At 33.6% G+C, this 5,682-nt stretch overlaps 1 non-coding gene across 1 annotated transcript; it reads right to left on the reverse strand.

The window, feature by feature from the left end:
- Nucleotides 1-916: 916 nt before the first annotated feature.
- On the reverse strand, nucleotides 917-1,128 carry LOC126023356 (small nucleolar RNA U3). The gene has a single exon (XR_007500501.1). It is a non-coding gene; the product is annotated as a small nucleolar RNA U3 (small nucleolar RNA).
- Between the last annotated feature and the right edge of the window lie 4,554 nt (nucleotides 1,129-5,682).

The raw sequence follows: 5,682 nt of genomic DNA on the forward strand, positions 1-5,682 counted from the left end.
TATATACATAAGTACTAATATAGGGGCTGAAGTGGTGACACAAGCGGTAGGGTGTTTGCCTTGCACACGATAATCTAGCGTGGACTGAGGTTCAATCCCCTAGCATCCCATATGGTCCCCAAGCCAAGGGTGATTTCTGAGTGCATAGCCAGGTGTAACCCCTGAGTGTCACCAGGTGCGGCCCCCCCCCAAAAAAAAACAAAAAAACAAAAAAAAAAGCTAATATAAAAATTCCTAGCTAAAAGTGACACTAAATAGAAAAGTTATAGGAATGTTTCTTAGAACCAGTTCATTGTTATTTGTTTTGTTTTGTTTTGTTTTTGAGTCACACTGGCAGTGCTCAGGGGTTACTCCTGGCTCTAGGCTCAGAAATCGCCCCTGGCAGGCACAGGGGACCATATGGGATACCGGGATGTGAACTACTGTCCTTCTGTATGAAAGGCCTTACCACCATGCTATCTCTCCGGCCCCAGAACCAGTTCATTGTTAATAATATTCTGCTAGTGCTTCTGTATGTAAAATGTTAAGAATATATATTGTGATTTAAAAAAATCAATTTAATATGTTGAGATTATCTATACTTCTGATTTGAAGTTCCTAGAGGGAGGTTTTAAACTTCTAAACGTTTAAACTTTAGCAAAATTAATTTAGGCCGATCAATATTCATAACACAACATTGATTTTTAATTTGTTCCCAATATATGCATTACTGCTTTAATTGATTACTACTAGAATATTTCTAAAAGTAATCATTCAAATATATAAAAATTAGCTAAATAAATTAAAATAAGAATAATACCTTATTGAAAATAATTTTATACTATTTTAAGAAGAGTATCCATATTTATTTAAAGTATTTGAATCTAAAACTTTTAAATGTATTATTGCAAAATACATAGCTTAATTTTTTTTTTTTTACACTCAAACTGCATCCTCTCACTCTACCCTTTCCAGAGGAAAAAATGATCATCAATGGCCAAAGGCAGTTGCAGAAGCGACACACCTAGAGCCGGCTTTAAACTCAGGAGAGGACGCTCTGACTCCTCCTTGTGGCTTCGGGTGCTCTACACGATCAGAGAAACTTCTCTAGTCAGATACTATAGAAATGATCCCTGAAAGTATAGTCTTAACTTAATGTTTGATTCCTGTGCAAAACAACATTCTTTCTAAATATTTAAAACATTGCTATTTTAAATTATTTTATTAATAAAAAATGATTATTGATAGGAAAACACAAAATATATAAAATTAAGAACTAATATATTTATAGAAGATTTTTATTGAAATGAACTTTGAACTGAAATATGTTGTTTTCTAAGTATAATGTTTAGAAATTGTTTAGGAACCACGGTTTAATGAAGTAATTATTGAAAAATTTCTGTCTTGATTATTAAGTGTGAGAGACAACATAAAAATTGTAATATTGTTTCTACTACTATATGGTTAATATTATTTTAATTATTTCTATTAATCTTTTACTAATGATGTTACTAATTGGTTTTACTAAAATTATTAAACCTCTAAAATTTAGATAGAAAAATGTCATTCTCCTGATTCAAGTAATTTTGTGAAAGTTTTCTGCTTTAACAAAAAAGCAAAAAATATTTTGTGTGACTTAGAATTTCTTCATACTCAAAGCCTCATGTTTAACCACTTGCTCTTTGCTGCAAAATTCATATTTTAGCTTCTTTCTAACAAAAAAGTATGCATATGTGCCTGCATTATTCTGACCAGAATATTCTTGACCCTTAGACTTCATAAGAACAATTTTAGAAGGTAGAGATTATAGATAAGACTCATAAACAAGAAACAATATGAAAATATTGTGGCCAATTAAAAGTGCTTTGATATAAACACAGGTGTATGAAAGATTGGGCATTGCCATATTGAGAAACTGGGAACATAATTATTATTAGAAATTTTTGGGGCGGGAGCAATAGCACAGTGGTAGGGCATTTGCCTTGCACAGGGCCAACCCAGGATGAACATTGGTTTGATTCCCGGTGTCCCATGAAGTCCCCCAAGCAAGAAGCGATTTCTGAGCACATAGTCAGGAGTAACCCCTGAGAATTACTGGGATGTATTCTCTCAAGAAAGCAAAAATAAAAAAAAAATTCTTGTTAGGAGAAAGAATTCTGGGGAAATTATTTTTAAAGCAAAAATATGAGTGAGGCTTAATGAACATTCTAGGCATAATAAACACTATGTGAACAGCTAAATTTAATCAATGCAAAACAAGAAGCCTGACGATATTTCATTACCTAACCTGAAGCTTTACTATAAAACTATAGTGATCAAAATAGTATGGAACTGAAACAAAGACTAAGTCCAAGAACAATGGGTCAGAATAAAATATGTAGTTGTATACCCCCAAATATATGGTAAACTAATATATCACAAAGGAGCCAAGAATTTGAAATGGAACAAAGACAGTCTCTTCAACAAATGGTGTTGGAACAGCTGGATAACTACCTATAAGAAACTAAAGATTGATTCATCCTCGCACCTTACACAAAAGTCAACTCAAAATGGATTAAAGACTTTGAAATCAGAACTGAATCTATAAAATTCATTGAGTAAAAAATAGGCAGAACAATTCAAGACTTATACCTCAAAAGTCTTTGATGATGGTATGCCAATGTCAAGATTAATAGCATCAAACCTAATAAATGTGGCTACATTAAACTAAAATTTTCTGTATGGCAAAAGAAACCCTGGTTAAAACTAGAAGACAACTAATGAAATAAAAAAATTACACTCAGCACATCAGATAAAGGGTTTGTATATCCTAGATATACAAAAGGATATACAAAGCATTCAGAAAGGATAGCTGCACAAAACCTAATAAATAGAAAAATGGGGAGAAGAAATGAATAGACACTTCTCTGAGGAAGACTGTAAGATGACCAACAGACTCATGAAAGCATACTCACCATCACTCATTAGAAAAATTCAATTCAGTGAGGATGGCACAAATAAAAAATAATGGAACCAATTTCTATATATGGGATGTGGTAAGAAAGGAACTCTCATCTACTGCTGGTGGGTATGCTGCCTGGTCCAACCCCTATGGAAAACAGTATGAAGAGTGTTCAGTAAACTCAGAATTGAGCTTCCATATGACTCAGCAATTGCATCTGGGGTATCTATGCTCAAGACAGAAGGATATTCATCCCGAAGTATGTATGCATTCCACTATTTATTGCAGCACTCAGCACAATAACTAAAATTTGAAATCAATCTGGATGTCCAACAGCAGATGAGTGTATCACGAGATTTGATACTTATACATAATGCAATATTATATAGCAGTAAAAATGATACAATCATGGATTTTGCATGGATGGAACTAGAAAATATTATGTTAAATAAAGTAAACCAGAAGGATAAATACAGAATATCACTAATCTGAGGTATTTAGAATACCAACCATATATACATATAATATTCTATATATAATATATACATATAATACATGTAATACATATAATACTTCATAAAGAAGCACAATGTCTAAATACTAAAAATTCTGAACACTTTTGGTGCCAGGACATAGTGAGGAGAAGCAATAAAATCATGCCAAAAGGGGGAAAAATAAAGCATCTAAGATCTTTTATATCATAATAAAATCCAGACAATGACCAGGATTGGACAAACTGGTTTCCTTGGAGTCTAGAAATGGTCTTCTGTCAGAAAACTTCAGGGGTAGGGTCTCCTTGTACTTAGGCCAAAGTTTTTCCTTTCCATGACTCCCATACTTTGGTGGATCCATGCAAACAATAATTGCCACACTAACATTGTTTTTACAGTGCTCCTTTGACTCCAAACCTTAAAAAAGGTTGATTGTCACTATCACTAACAGGTATAAATAGCACAAGCCTGAGAACAATAATCCATGTTAATTTATAAAAATTGTGTCCTTGTTGTGTCTTATAAATAATGCACTGTATGCAGTACTGAATATTTGCATCATGCTGATATATTTAATTTTGTGTGTATCCTGTAATTATGTTATAATTTTTTCAGAGAACTTACTGTAAAGAACAAGGTATACCTTTGATGTACTATACTAAGCATTGAAAGTGTTTGAGTTTAGAATGGTAATACTTCCTTATTAAAAAATCAGTAACAATGGGAAATAGTTGTTTAGAACGAACAGGTGTTCAATAAACCTCTCACTACAATGTCCTATAATATTGTTCTAATGTATTTATGCCCAGAATAGGTGCAGAGTATAATTGGAAGTCAGGGACCCAGAGGCAGGGTTTTTTTTTTTATCAGTATGTGCTAATGCCTTAAATTTACTAGGTATAAAAAAGTCTTCTTCTTTGTCCACAGGTTCATGGTGATATAGGGTGGACACTCTAATTTTGCAATGTAAAACTTACCCATTTACTTTTGATTATTAGGACCTAAATCATATATTCATTTAGATCATTGAAGCAAATAACTTTTTACCACAGACTTATGATACAGGTCCATCTCACAGAGTAGGTTTTTCACAAATTACTATTATGCCTTTCTTTTTTCTCTTTTCTTCTCTTTTTTTCTTCTTCCATCCTCTTATCTCTCCTCTTCATTTTAAAATATTTTACTATGATATCATAAAGCTCAAGTTGTCTATTTCTTTTTAGGAAAGGAACCTCATTGCAGAAGACATGGCTGATAACACTACACAGGGTAGACAACTCTTAGAGTACTCACATCATATTGCTTAGTAAACTAGAAGGGAAAATTATTCCTGTCTTAAAATTCTCTAGCCATAATTTAACCCTGAAAGCTTCATTTAGCTCAAGAACTTAGTGACTCTATGAGGGTTCAGCCTCCACCAACAACTTGTGATGAAATTTCTAATGTCTGTCTATAAGTGGGCATGAGTTTGTATACAGTAGACTCCTCTTTGTCTACCCAACCTATACTGTAAACCATCCTTGACTATATATACATAGCGTCTCTTATACAATGCCTCTTCCCCCCTTAGGAACTCCTTATATCCTTTTCCCCCAATTCTGACAAATTTCTATTTAACCCTCTTTACCCTCAGTTCTTAATTCATTAGGTACTGAGACCTACCATCAGCACCAATAAGCAGCCACCCAGCTCCCAGAGCGAAAGGACACCCTTACATACCCAAGACTCAGGTCCCAGCAAGAACCTACAGCCACCACTCCTGCAGATTATTCTCTGTGTCACTTCTTCTCACACACACATCCTTAAATGTGGACTGTTGCATGATACCGAATTTAGCCCCAGAAGGAACCCAGCTCAAGGACACTACAGGATCACTTATTGCTACAAACCATTTCTCAAACCAGAGAAGACCAAAGTGTGAGATGGAAATGGGCACTGAATCTTACCCCTCCAAAGAATTTTAAAAGTCTTAATGAGGATATCTATATTTTTATGTATGTGTATAACCTTAATAGGATATCTCTTAGTGTGCTTATTTTCAAATTTAAAAGTAGCTTTTTCCATCCTCTTTTTTCTTGTTTTTTAAAGTTTATTATTTTTTCATTTGTTTAAATCTATATCTGTCTATCTACATATATATTTAATTTCACTTGTTTGAATTCTGCTTGGTATGAAACTCTAGAAGAAAATGTCTTGCTTGGGATAAATGCTCAGAACAAAATCAGAGCCCAGAGATTGTATAGCCTGTCATTCTTACCTCACGTGAAATAG

Source organism: Suncus etruscus, chromosome 11, assembly GCF_024139225.1.
Source record: "Suncus etruscus isolate mSunEtr1 chromosome 11, mSunEtr1.pri.cur, whole genome shotgun sequence".
Classification (NCBI taxonomy): Eukaryota; Metazoa; Chordata; class Mammalia; order Eulipotyphla; family Soricidae; genus Suncus; species Suncus etruscus.